The sequence below is a fragment of the Protopterus annectens genome, chromosome 15.part0, assembly GCF_019279795.1.
Source record: "Protopterus annectens isolate FY-2018-M chromosome 15.part0, PAN1.0, whole genome shotgun sequence".
Classification (NCBI taxonomy): domain Eukaryota; kingdom Metazoa; phylum Chordata; order Ceratodontiformes; family Protopteridae; genus Protopterus; species Protopterus annectens.
Window position 1 is genome coordinate 672646156 of NC_056749.1, and position 15384 is coordinate 672661539.

Sequence of the window (15384 nt, forward strand, 5' to 3'; positions counted from 1 at the left end):
TCACACCAACTAGGGAAGATTGATGCTCTAACGTCCCAGTTCTTACTGAGATCACTGTCACCAGCACCAAGGTAATGACCTTCAAGAATCACTTCCAGTGGACTGGAAACAACATTTGGATGCCTGAGAATTAAATTCCACAGCAGTATCTATAATTAGGTCTCACTCTTGGCTAGAAATTCTGTGGCTGTGTGCTCAGCTGCCATCAAAGAAAGCTGGATTTGAGACCTACAGAAACCAAATCATTTGGGAGCATTCCCCACTCTGGCATCATAATTAAGCTAACCTAACCAACGTCAGTCACTTTGTAGATTACTAGTTTGATAACTGGCCATCAAACAGAACACATTCGATTAGAATATATGATCCCCTTAATAGAAAGCAAAATGTAAGTAACAATACTCCTTTGAAGTTCTGTCCCAGACCTTTTCTTTGGAATCTATTTCACTGCAGTGTATGTAAATGCTAATAACCTTTGGCTAATTAAAGTAACATTTGACCACAATCTATTAATCATTGTAAACTCCCCACAAATTCACTAACTCTCTAAGGTACTGGTAACTAATTGATGATCTAATCATGGCCTGATCCTAAACCCAAAGAAGTATAGTATTGTTATCTTTGGCAAAATAGTGCTCCTGCATAGCATCACATTGATGGAATTCAGCTTGGTGTTGATACCATTACCCAAAATTTTAATTTACATAGACAACAAGCAGTCTTTAAATCATCATACAATCCAGTATCATCAGGAAATCTTTCTACCTCTCTCATCTCATCTGTCATGAGTTTTCACCCATATGCCAATCCAAAATAATTCCTCTTTACTGTACTCTCAATCACTGCGTCATAGACCGTAATGCTCCATTTGACATATACAACTCTAAACAACTCTCCCAGCTAGAAAAGCCAAAGCTTTTATAACTAAAATAATCCAAAATGTAAAGAACTGCTCTTATCTGAACAGACTAAAAACCAATCCTGTGCTTATTTTAGTGACATGTAGACTCATGTAAGGTGATATGTGTCTTTCCCTCCAAGCTGAAATACTGTCTGTAATTTCCTTTTCTAATAAAAGAAAACTCCTCAGGATAACCTTAATTTTAAGTTTAATGCCTGCGGGTGCAGCTGTCAATTTGGGACACTTGTTCCTAGCAGAAGGGTGAAACTTCATTATTTGAAGATGTACATAGTTTTATTTGTTTTTTAAGTTAATATGTTATTAGTTTTTTTTTTTTTTTTTTTTGAGGGTTTTCATTAAAAGAAAGTCTTATAAAAATGTGATACAGATTAAAATGGAAATGAAAAAAATAACTGTATAAAGAATCAACCTGTCAAAAATAGTGGATGCATGTAACACAAAAGCTGGAAATAGACATTTAAAAAAGTTGTCATATCAAATAAGTAGAAATACCTTTTTATCATAATGGCTACAGTATCCTTATCCTGTAACATGAATGACCTCACAAGTATAGACAAAAAAGGTATGAGTATTGAATTATACTAAGAAATGCAAATACCAATGCTACAGAAAACACATTTGGAAAGAAGTAAATGTGTGAATGTGATAAAGGATTTCAGGATGGATATAAAGCAGAATATAAGGGACAAAGGAAAAGGGAGTACTTATACTAATTGCTAGAAGAGCTCCAAAAATGACAGAGGGAAAAAAGACAATTATTGATTTGAGATAGTAATGGACTACTGGCAAAGGAGGAAGATTACACTGGCATGTATTTATATTCCACCTAAAACTGCTGTTATGAAGCTTAGGGAAATATTGGAAGAAATCAGTTTTAGCAGGAAATATTACTTATAGGTGGGGACTGGAACTTAGATCTCACAGATTCATCCTTACTGATGCAAATTAAGAGGAAACACATAAAAGGGGATATTCTAAAAAAAATAAAAATAATTGGTATGGAAGACATGAATTCAGTCATAGGAGCTCAGACAGAATTTACATATTCCTCAAGGTACAATAACTAAGCTAGACTAGAGAGAAATAATACATCCAATTGAAAGCTTCAACACACATCCAATAACTATTTCAGATCATGCACCAATAACAGCCAAGATAAAAGACACTGGTGCTTCCCCACCTACCTGTTAAAAAGACACTGGTGCTTCCCCACCTACCTGTTAAAAAGAGAGGAATTTAAGGAATGGGTAGTGGAAATTATCAGAGTTATTATGAAAAATAGAAATTTCTTCAGAAGGTATAGCTAGTGAATGGGATAAAATGAAAGCAGAGTTTAAAAATAGGGTAGAAATAAAAGAAAGAGGTGGTAAAGAAGTAATTGGAGAGGCTGATAAAGGATGACATACTGCAGAAAAAAAGGAATCTCACAGAACAAAAAGAGGTGCAACTGCAGAGTGCTAAAGAGAAAATAAGGGAGGATCTGGACAGTATGCATGAGCTTTGAAAGATTGCTGTTAAGCAACTGTTTTTTTTTTTTTAATGACTCCAGAGCACAAAATCATTTTATCACAGTGACCTAGGCAACAGAAAGTAGAAAGGGTCATTGCCAAACTTAGGCAGCCTGTAACAAGAAAAATAACCTGAGATCTTATATTGGTATTAGAGATATTTTGCACATTTTATGAACATTTGTATAAACCAGAGAAATGTGGAAATCAAGAAAAAGCATGAATGGAAACATTTACAGAAGACTTAAGTATGCCAAGGTTAGAGGTAGATGAGGCTCGAGAATTAACAGTTAAGACAGGAGGAGAGGAGATGAGATCTGGAAGGTTTTGTTTAACAGTATTTAAAAGGAGAGGAAGCACCAGCATCCTGTAATAAAGCTGCAGTGGCTGTAATACTTAAAGATGGTAAAGACCCATCAGATCCAGCTTCATATAGGCCCCTTTCAATTTTAAACTAATGATAATAAAGTGTCTATGATAGCTGAAAAGAATGGCAAAGGTGTTACCAAAACTGATATGGATCAGTGTGGTTATGTGGAGGGGAGTCAAACATTTGACAACATTAATAGAACAATGATGACCTAGGGGGAAGCAGAATGTAAGAAAATACACTCTTGGTGGGTTTTAATGCAGAGAAAGGAGTCAACAGAGTAAGCCGGGGTATTATGGGTAGGGCAATGGAAACATCTGCATTCAGTGATGCAATAAAAAGGCTAACAAGGAAGATATGTGAGGGATCAGAGGCAAACATTTAAAGTGGGAGGTTTCCTCTCTGATAAGTTGTATATGAACAAAGGAACTAAGCAGGATTGTCCTCTTTCCTCTGTTTCCTTTATATTTAGAACTATTGGCAAAGAAAATAAGAGACTCAATGATATAATTGGTATGGTACTCAAGAAAAGTTGGCTTTGTTTGCAGATATTATTTTATGCCTGATAAAACCAGAATGGACATCTCAGTGTTGTGGAAAATCCTGAAAAAATCTCAAGTTTTTTCAGGATATCAAATTAATGAAGATAAAAAAGTTTTCAGTTAATCGGAGCTGCTCAGTTTGGTGACTTTAGCCAGAGATCTAGATTGAATATGCACTAAAATCAAAGGCATCCACTTCCAACAACTGAAAAATAAGTATATTTATAGCCTGAATTGCACTTTAACTGTATTTATTTGAAATACTGCTTCATTTTTTGCTGATTGTGTCTGCATTTTGAAATTCTGTACAACAGCATTATATAGCCTAGGCTAGATTCGGACTTGCTGAATCTCAAATTGTTTGGATCACTGTGCTCTAAACTTGCCATCTTACATTAAAGAGGGCCTCCCTGCATCCTTGTGGCAGAAGCAGTGGTGGTTGGTGACTTCAAATTAAAGGCGGGCTGCAGGAGACAGCTGAATGGGTGGGGCCAATGGGAAGGGGTGTGACCAACTAGAAAGGGGTGGAGCTATGCTTAAAAAACATAACAACTGGAACTTTAATTCAATACATTGCCCTGGGTGCCAAACTGTCATTACAAGAGTCCAATCAAGACAAAATGAAGTGTAGAAGAAAAAAAAATGTTTCAATGCATTGGCTACATGACAGCTTACTTAATATCTAGATGGAAACAAAAGGGTTGTGAGGCATGAAAAAATAAATTACTTTTTAAATACATTACTGGAATATTAGTCAAAATCAAGTATAAAAAAACAGGCTTATCCTTGCACTGCAGTTCTAATTATAACTTGTATTCAGCTTTATAAAAGTACCAAGTAACATGCTGAAAGTAGAAATCTCTGTGATGCCCCCACTTGTAAAAATGTTCTTATCCAAAAAGACCTGCTGCCTGACAACAACTATCTGTTTGTTTCATGTGGAAAACATGATCAAAGTAAAAAATGAACAGAAAACAAGAAACAAGTTCAAGATAAATTGCTTAAAGGATTACTGCACAGGTTATAGACCACACATGATAGATTGGCACTTTGTTTAGTTTACGGGTAAAGCCTGCAAAGATGCCTGCAAATCTCCAACAAATGTAATGAGCTTTTGAAAATACTGTAATCCTGTCCTTTATTACAAATGCTGTCATATGCATTTCAATACCTAAGGTTTGTACATTATCTAATTATGTAAATATTCTCTGCATGACAACAACAAAAAAGGCTTTCAGTGTTGGTAATTATTTAACAGTATGCTTATTAAAGGTTACTTGCATCTTACAATCTCAGACAAGCTTACTTGATGGTCATTAAAGCATTGCTACTTAAACACAAAGCAACAGGGCACTGCGACAGCATGCATTTTCTGAATAATAAGCATAAATCAACAGTATAAAAATATGACAGAAAACCAGAACATTCTGCAAAATCAAGGACAGATGAAAAGTCACTGTTGTACTTGTGTCTTCCTTGGCTGGGGGAATACTCTGCACACTTACACTGCATAACTGCTCCTTGCCTTGCTTGGACACATCCATAGTAACTACATGGGGGAGTGGGGTACAACACGTATGGCACAATTTGAAATGTCTCTGGCTGATGGTGATGGCTCTGACACTCATACCTCTCAACCTCAGAGCAAGAAATCTGGACAAAGCCATACACAGAAGTAGACACAGGCCCAAAAATAAGAACAATTTTTAAATATTGCTCTTATAAACTTAGAAAGATAATAGAATAGTAGTAGGTCTTGCATTAGTATGAATTTTCTGAAGGGTATGAAATCTGAAACTTAAATGTCTGCCATTATTTTCTAACGTCAGTCTTTAATGATTTGCCACTAATTTAGCAGAAAACCACAATTTTATGAAAAACAGACCAAAAATGTGATGCAAAAATATAAAATTGCCACACAATGCAGCTGGGAACCTGTCAAAGAAGGGACACCTTTTTAATATTAGTACTGCGGTGGTACGGCGGTAGCATTGTTACCTCACAGTCAGAGATTCTCCCATTTGATTCTCGGCTGGGCTTGGGAGTGCCTTCTGTGTGGAGTCTGCATGTCCTCCCCGCAGTTGGGTAGCGTTCGAAAGACATGTGTGCGTAAATGGGCGTGCTTTCGTTGAAGGTTGGGGGTCAAGCTGGCACCTCAGCATTTCATACAAATCTACTGCCAATCATTAGCGGACCGGAGTTCCGCTGTGGCGACCCCTTACCGGGAAAAGCCGAAAGACAACAACAACTGTTGACTTGAGCAGCTGACAAAATAAGAGCATCTACATGTATTTCTGAAATAAAAGTGATCTATAACTCTGATCATTACAGTTATTTATAATTGTAAACCCTCCACGTTTTCTTCCACGATTGCCATTTTGCGGAGGTGGTTATTAGGGGGAGAGCAACATTTTGAGCCAAAATTGGGGACAGTTCAGAGGTTTGGATATTCCTAATTCTATAAAGCAATTTATTTGCATGTACCTCTCAACCTCTTAATGCAGGAAATCTGGACAAGGCCAAATAAATATATTGGGGGAACATACAAACAGTACTAAAAACATGCTCTTATATAAACTTAAGACAGTTGATAGAATAACAGGTCTTGCTTTAGCATGCATTTTTCTGAAGGTTATAACATCTGAAACTCAATGTCTGTCATTATTTAGTGACTTCATTCCTAAATGATTTGCCAGAAAACCACAAATTTTATGAGGAACAAACTAAAAATAAGAAGCAAAAATCTATTCATTCTGCAAAAATCTGGACAGTTGAGAGGTATAGTTCAGCCGGGGCTGTCTGAGTTTGTTGCCCTTTCCCCCTCACAAAATCATGGTCGAATGGAGCCTCCCCCCTGCAGCCATTATAATGTCCCATTCCTTGGTTATTTCGCCCCATTTACCATAAACACTGTAATGTGCATACTGCTTTACTTCTGCGAAGATTTGGATTTCATTTGAAAGTTTTATTTTGCATTTTACAACACAAACCCTCATATATATCTGCTAAACAAAGCAATGCAGTCTTAGCATTAAAACTTCTCTGCCCATGAAACTCACATTCATTGAAACAGCATTGAAACCCACATTCAAAGAAAACACATTTTGCCAGTGGCAGATAAAGATTAACTTTGGGCTGTTTTCAAATCATAGGCCCTTTAAACACGAAATACACACATGGTCTTTGATACACTTTCCTGATTGTATTAAATTATATTCCTTGTACAATACAGTACAGTTAGAGTGCATTTTAAATTTATTGTTTTGAACATTTTTCCAGTAAACAATAAAACAAAATGCATGCACCAATAATGGCAAAACTGCCCAATTCAGAACATTTCTAACATAAAAGTCTATTCAAATTTACATTTTCATCATAAAAGTCTACTCAGACTTCTACAGTCCACCAGTATCAGTAAATATGCACAATCTCTGAAGAAGTAAAAGTCATCTAAATAATTCCACATTAAAGAAATCTGTAATTAATGAAGAGGTTGCTGCTAGCAAACAACTTTATATGTCATTGTTTCATCTACAAATAAAGTGGCTATTGCTCTTAAGGAATAAATTGCCCATGTTGCATTAAAAAATGATAAGCAGTAAGGAATGGATGGCAAATGATAACAAGGTCATAGTTGCTAGGTATCTTCGCCAAAAATTGACTGCAGCATCCACCCCATTTACAACACAGTACAGTATCAGCAATGCATCTACTTACTGTGGGAGTAGAATCCACAGCCTTCTGCATCAAAAGGAAGTACACTACTTGTTGTACTATTAATAATGCAAGTAGACTCACCATAAGCAGTATTAAACTTTTGTTCCCCTGCAGCTCTCAGCTCCTTGTAAAATCTACTTGACACTCCGTTGTATCTCTGAACTTTGTAGCACAAGAAATCTGGAAAAGGCCAAAAATTATTGGGGGGGGGGCAAAGGGCCAAAAACCAGGGACACATTTTAAACATTGCTTGTATAATGTTGGAAAGTTGCTACAATAAAATGATGTCTTACCACCATACATTTCACTGCCAAGTCTTGAACCCAGGCGAACTGTGCGCAAAACACTCAGAGCAACATACCACTATGCCAAATCAGCTATTTTGTAAAGAGAGGAAGACTGAAACTTAAATGATTACCATTTAGTGAATTCAGTTCACACCATACCTCTCAACCTCTTTGCACAAAACACCTGAACAAAGCCAATAATGGGGGAATACAGCCCCCAAACATATTCAGTGAATTCAGTTCTCACCATACCTCTCAACCTCTTAGCAAAAAACCCACATACAAAGCCAGTAATGGGGGAATACAGACCCCAAACATATTCAGTGAATTCAGTTCTAACCATAGCTCTCAACCGTAGCACAAAAAACCTGGACGAAGCCAATAATGGGGGAAATACAATCCCAAGAATAAGGACAAATTTCAAATATCCATGTTATAAACCATGTACTTTCTGAAGAATATGAAGTCTGAAATTCAAATGCCTGTTATTTTTATTTAACATTTGTTAACCAGGAAAGTCTGACTTGGAACAAAAGTCAGTTTTCAGCAGAGCAGGGAGAAACACTCCAGACACGTGTTCGTAAGATAGAAAGACATGCAGACTCCCCACAGAAAGTACTCCAGCCAAGAATCAAACCAGAGACCATGTAGCTGTCAGGCAACAATGCTACCTGTGCACCACTGCACTACTGACTTTGCCAGGAACAACAAACATACAGAAACTACAGATTTTATGAGGAACAGAACAATATGATGCAAAAAACTGCAAATTATTTACAAATGGTGGTGAGTAGGGAATTCAGGCCCTGACTATCTGCACACGGTACAGGGTTCAAGCCTGAGTATTTTCTACCCACCAGTATGTAGCAACTGGGGCATTTCTCACACACACACATCAAGCAAGAGCAAACAAGCAGGTTGCTACTGCCCCCCCCCCAAAAAAAAAAAAACCTGTAGTCACATTCAATTATACATGACACAATACAGACAAATCAAAATCAGAGTAACCAGATATCAGGAAATCTGTCACCTGGTGATTTTACTGTCCTATTCCATCTTTAGACATATTTTTTTTATCTGCTACTGCTTCTACACTCACTGATTTTGATTATTATTGATTCAAAAATGAATAAAAGGTTAATGGGAAATGTGGGTGAAAAATAAAGATTATTGATATAAAAATAAGGAATAGGTTAAAGATAATCAGATATGTCGATGACTGCAAACAGGGTAACATCATTACTTCACTGAAAGATGTTGAAGATCTCAAGATGGTCTACAAAAAATACATACTGAATGCATTGTAATTGCCTCCTCATTAATGTGAATGTGAGTATTATTATGAGATATGACATAAAAGACGTAAACTATTGTTACAAAATGCATGTTCAAATTATAAACAAATAGCACTATAACTAAAGATCCAGGGGCAGTGGTAAACAGCATTTTAAACTTTGACTAATGTGTAGGTACCAAGGTTAGAAAAAACAAGTTCTGTGGCTCTTCAAATTCTAAAATGAATATCAAGTAGCTAAAGGGAAATCAGTGCAGCACATTAGAACTCACTGACCTTACGCTTTATTCATACGTATGCAGTTAATAAGATTGCATTTTGAGGGACTACTGAGGAGCCTAGCCCAGATTCCCAGTTGACTTGAAATACCGTCTGATTAAGTGACTTGCTCAAGTTTACACAGTAAGCAAATGAGGGATGAGAAAATTAAACCCTGTACCACAGTAGCTACACTTCACAGCCTTAAACATTTGTGCCAACTGCCAGACTAAACCCTTGTGCCACCTGCAAGATTATATTGAATATAGTGTTGCGTTTATAGCCTTTGAATAAAAATACATGCAACTAATCTTTATTCAAGAAATAGTCCTTAAATGAAAATTTCCAAAACAATGTTATAGGCTTTTGTGAAAAAGCAGCAGATGTCAGTAACTTCACTAGAAAATATTACCATAGTGCTATCTAATCAAGCTTCATGGAAACCATTAGGACATGCACTTGACAATCAAACATATGAAATATAAAAGCTACAAACTCAACAAAAATAGAAACCTAAATGGAGTCATGCTTAGATGAGACTACTGTATGAGTTTTTGTTATTATTAATAAAAAAATCACCTGATAAAATAAAGACATGACTGGCTAAAGATTACAGACTAGCTGGGCAATGGTACAGCAGACAGAAAAGAAAGAGCCAATTCCAGCAGAGCAGCACCTACCTCAGTTAGTTTATGTATCTCAGTCTTCCTGTCTGCTCTCTCACTGCAGTCAGTGCAAGCCCTTACCCACCCAAGAAGACAAAAAATAAATAAACGAAGCAGTAAAGCACCAACGAGGCAACAACCTCTTGATCAACACAAGTACAGTACTACTGTGCTAGTGCTACTGATTGTTTCTCGCTCTCTTTTTTGAGAAGAGAACGAGAACCAATCAGTAGCAATCCAGCCATCCACATCACGTACGTGCCTGCGGATGTGGCAGTCCGAACCCCCTTTTAATTATGGTGTGGTTAAACCCGCTTAGACTTCTGGGCATCACATTGATGCTTTTTCTTTTATCTGGACTGCCTTTTACAGCAGTCAGATATTAGATGCTGCTTTATTATGTTGTTAAAAAAACAGAACTTGACGAGCATGTGCAGTTCGAGTTCCGGCCGGGACTGAGAAAACGCGAAATAATGGAAATATTTTTTTTTGGCAAATGAAATGAAATAATGTATTAAATCATGTCAACAGAGTCAACTACACTTTCTTCTTTTTCCTGGGAGAGCTGCAGTCCCGCAGTCTGATAGCACGAGCCGCCCCTGGGCAGAAGTGTGTAGTTCAGGTTCCATCTGAGTTGGGGAATGCTGGAGAAAGGCTCAGTTTGGGGCTTTCCCATTTGTAGTTTGGGGCTTTCCCATTTCTAGTTTGGGGCTCTCCCATTTGTAGTTTGCCTTAAAACTGTTGAATTCCACCTGCATGTAAGCCTCGTGTGTGAGGGGTTTGCTCTCAGTTAACCAGAGCTGCTCAGAGGTTGGTGAATTTAGACAGATTTGGAGGGCATCTGAACTAAAATTCAAAGTATCCACTGCAAACAACTGAAAAATAAGTGTATTTAAAGCATGTGTGATGCTGTGAGGTACTGCCAGTTATGACAGGAGAAGTAGGGCAGCAGATGCATAACGTCTGCCAGCATGGCTAGCTGGAGTTTTGTAAATAATTCAGTTATATATATATGAAACTGATATGTACAGATGCTTGTTGAAAAATATATTTGTAAAGCTGCTTGTGTTAATGTACCAACAGTGTGTTTTGCTGGGCAGAAAATAACATGTATGTCAGACTGTACTATTGTAATTGATTAAGTGTATATATTGTAACCGAGGATATTGGAAGAGAAGCGTTTAAACTCAGCCCCAGCTAACCTTTAGAAAAAAATACCCTGATATTAAATTACCTGGTTTAGGCCATAAAGATTGTATATTACATTTCTGATTGCAGCCAGAGGCAAAATGCCTGTGAAAACAAGGACTAGAAATCCTAGTCGATTGTCCTTAGCAGTGAACTAATTGCTGCCTGGAAGGTTGAAATGATTTTATGGCTTGCAAATGCTATAAAACATCCTAGCAAAGCTCTGTATGTGTGTATGGTAACACATGTGCAATATTCTGGCCCAGTTTCTTGTAAAGGGGGGTAGTATGGGAACCAGAAGTCAGATGACCAGGTGTATATGATGTCATTCTGTAATCCAGCACTGAAATGATGTTTTAATGCTAGATGAGATGGAAGTCTCAGAGCAGTCTGTTTTTGAAGCCTGACATAGAAGGAGAGAGCTGCATCTGGAAATGCTGTGTGCCTATCTTTCTTCTAAGTGAATGTCCCTCACTGGTGTCAATGATGAGGATTCATACTCATTGGTTACTGGGCCAGAGGGGGGATGTCACATATTGGTGCAAGCTGTGGGGTATTGATTGAACACCAAAGGTGGGTGTACTCCCAACAGCCACAAGGTAAACATAGTGTTTCATTTTCACAACAGTTTATTTTTTTGTTAGTTTAGTTTAGTCAGGGAAAGCAGGCAAATATGCAGCAGAGGATTAAACCAAGATGACAAAGAACCAATTGGCCAAAGTGTGTGAACCCAAAGGACTGGTGCATGCCAAGCTGACTAAAGAGGAAATTGTCAACCTTAATCACACCTGCAATATGGACCAGCAATCGGGAAGGCAACCAGTTTGGTGATGGGATGTACAGCCTTCAGGAAACAAGACAGTTCACCTTTTCTTCAAAGTACTTAAAAATTTGGAGTTAGAGACTTGAACTGGAGTCCACAAATATGGAATTTGAATCAGCAGAGAGGCTGCAGTGTTTGGAGGCCAAAGAAATCGAGAAACAGTACCAACATGAGGAGGTGATGCTGACTCTTCATCAGGGTCGCGGAGGTAACTGGGAAGGGAATAATCAAACCCCAGAAGCAATAAAGGTCAGTAAATCTCTTCCACAGTTTACAAGGGGTGATGATTTTGATAGCTTTAAGAGTATGTAAACAGTATAATGTTGACAAAGGGCTCTGGGTATGGTTCCTACCCCCTTACTCCATGGTAAAGCTATAACTGCTGTTTATAAATTGTCTGATGCTGATTGTTTAAATTATGATAAAGTCAAACAATGCTTATTAGAATGCTTTAAGTTAACTCATTACATCCGAGTGATGCCTCCAGATGCATCTGAAGTTACCTCCTACTGCTCCTCTAGGCGTCAAATATTACTTGCTCATACTTGCATTAATTATTCCAAAACCATGCTATATCCAGGGTATTAGAATATTTTATCTTGAAGCATACATGATGGCAGACACAACTGTATTGATATTTTACCTCTGTCAATGAGTATTTGTTAGAATTGTAAGGTGATAACTTAATTTTAAAGGCTCAGGCCACACCCACTAGGAGTTAAAGGTACACACTCAAAAGAGTTGTAGTGTAGGGAATGAGTTAACATCTGAAGCTTACAGAAAAAAAGATTTGTGAGCATGGATGAAAGTAGGTGATTACATTGCAGAGTTAAACACTTATCATGTGTGAGTGGGTGTTAGGTCATCACTTCTGAAGGGCTGGCAGACCTTAGCACTTTGCCTGAGGACATGGAAATCTAGTTGGCAGATTGGGGTGTAACTCTGCAGATGAGCTGGGGAAAAAAGGGGATCTCAAATTAGCAAGCAGGGCATCACTGCACAAGAAGGGGATACTCAGTGCTGTACATGGATATAAGGGAACCCATGGTGGGTAGCCTAAACTACCCCAGCAGAGTCTACCAGTAACAGGGAAAGCCACTAGTTCAGGTACACAGCAAGAATCAAGGTTAGATGTTTTAAATGTAACCAGTGGGGCTATGTATCATATAGATTTCCATGGAAGTAAGGTGCGGAAGCCAGCAACAGTATGCCAGTGGTGAGTTGTCTGGAAACAACAGGATTACCAAGCAATCACCAGAGTTTGTCCTATCTTAGTGGATGGAAACCAGGCCATTGCTAAAGACAGCCTCTGACATTACCATAGTGAAGCTTGCAGTGGTTAAAGAGGAGAAGTACTTGCTTGGGCAGTCAACTCCAGTCATAGCTGTAGGAGGGACCTCATTCCAAATGCCTTTGGCCAGGATTCACCTTGACTGTGAAGGTGGAAAAGGACGCAAGTGAGTAGATGTTTGAGGATATCCCTGCAGATATCTTGATAAAAATGATTTTGATAATGCAGTACCTTTGTGTGCATGCAGTTACATGCAGTCAGGCTTGGAAACTGGCATGTGGGTCTGGTAGCCTGGGGGAGACCCAGACAGACCCCACACCTGAAGCCAGGGATGGTGAGGTGGCTATTTCAGGGAGGGAGATACCCTGCAGCACTGAGACTGAAGGTGATCCATACATGCTGGTAGGTACTGATGTTCCCTTGGACAGAGTGAATGCAAGGGCAGAGGTGAGTGGAAGTACCCAGGCTGACAATGAGGCACTGCTGTCAGAGGATACCAGGCTTCCTGTATAAAGAGAGCTGGGAAGGGTCACAAAGGTAGAGTTGAGATAGGCTCAGCTCTCGGTCCCTACATTAGGAGGCTTGAGGGGAGGTAGCTAGGGAGGCACCTGATTCTCAAGGAGAAGAGGAGTCTGTATACTGGAACAAAGTGTTACAGTACAGAGTTGACACCTGAGTGAGGGCTAGAGGGTGAGGTAATATAACAGTTGGCAATGCCTAGAATCTTCCATCTGGTGCTTCTAACCATAGCCCATGACATTCCTTTTGCAGGTCATATAAGCATAGTATATGAAGAGACAATTATGCAGAACTTTTATTGGCTTGGGATTGCAAGGGATGCAACAGGGTACTGCAGGACCTGTGAGCAGTGTCAAAAACTAGGCAAGGCAGGAGACGAGGTCAAGGCTCTCTTGATGCCTTTGCTTGTGATTGAGGAGCTATTTCAGAGGGTAGCTATGGATATCATGGAGCCTCTGAGTACGCCAAATTCCACACGGAGGAAGTATATCATGATGGTAGTAGATTCTGCTACTAGATACTGTGAGGTGGTGGCTCTGTCTTCCATTTAGGCAGAGAATATGGCAAATGCTTTGAGATTTTCAGCAGGGTAGTTTTCCTGAGAGAAATGCTCACTGACAGAGGTGCCAATTTCATATCAGACCTGCTGGCTTGTTTGTGGGTGTGCTGTGGGTTGAACCACCTAAAGAGCACCCCTTACAACCCCCAGACTAATGGTGTTGTGGAGAGGTTAAACTGTACACTAAAGACCATGCTATGGGAATTTGCAGACCAGTTTAAGAGAGAGTGGGACAAATATTTGCCCCATCTGCTGTTTGCATACAGAGAGATACCCCAGGAATCCACAGGTTTTTCACCCTTTGAGTTGTATTGGCATAGGGTGAGGGGGCTTTTAGATTTGATTTGTGATGAGTGGGAGGGTGAGTGTGAATCCCACAAGGAGTCTGTTGTTGCATATATCCTAAACCTCAGGACAAGGCTTTGGGAACTTATGGGTTTGGCCCATGAGAAGCTACAGGAACCTAACAGGAGAAAAAGGTCTGGTATGACAGGAATGCTTGAGATGCAGAACATGCTGTGGGACTGCAAGTTATGGTGCTCATTCCTGTCAGGCACAATAAGCTGCAGGCAGCATTGGAGGGACCCTTCGAGGTGGTAAGGAAAGTCAATGATAACTACATGGTAAACCTGCTAGGCAGATGGCAGGCACACAAATTGTACCATGTTGACATGATGAAGCCTTACATTGACAGGGAGGCCCGTGTGCTAAGTGTTTACAGTAGGTGGCAAGAAGAGTCTGAGGGGGATCTATGGCTACATTAAGCCAGCCAGAAAAATGTCAAGTTACTAAGGTCGAGCCTAGCATTGTAGGCATATGATATGACAGTGCATTACTGTAGTATGGTCAGCAATGCCAATGCAGATGGCCTCTCAAGACAGGATATGTGTTAATGAGTTCCTGGACATGCTCATGTCCCCTCAAGCTACGTTTCTCCAAAATCACTTGAGAAACTAGCTTGAGTCTTCAAAGTGGGGAGAGATGTGCTAATGTGAGGTATTGCCAGCTATGCCAGGAGAAGCAGGGCAGTGGATGTGTAAGATATGCCAGCATAGCTAGTTGGAGGTTTGTATGTCATTTGTACAGATGCTTGTGTTGAAAAATGTATTTGTAAAGTTGCTTTTGTTAAAAATGTACCAACAGTGTGTCCTGCTAGACAGAAAAGAAATGTATGTGTATGTCAGACTGTACCATTGTAATTGATTAAATGTATATATTGTGATGGAGGATACTGGAAGAGAAGAGGTTAAGCTCAGCCCCAGCTATTTAATATCCTGAAATTAAATTACCAGGTTTAGGCCATAAATATTGCATCTTACAGTTCTAATTGCAGCCAGAGGCAAAATGTATGTGAAAACAAGGACTAGTAATCCTACTTTACTTTCCTTAGCACTGAACTAATTGCTACCCTGGAAGAGTGGAAGTGTTTAAATGTTTTTTA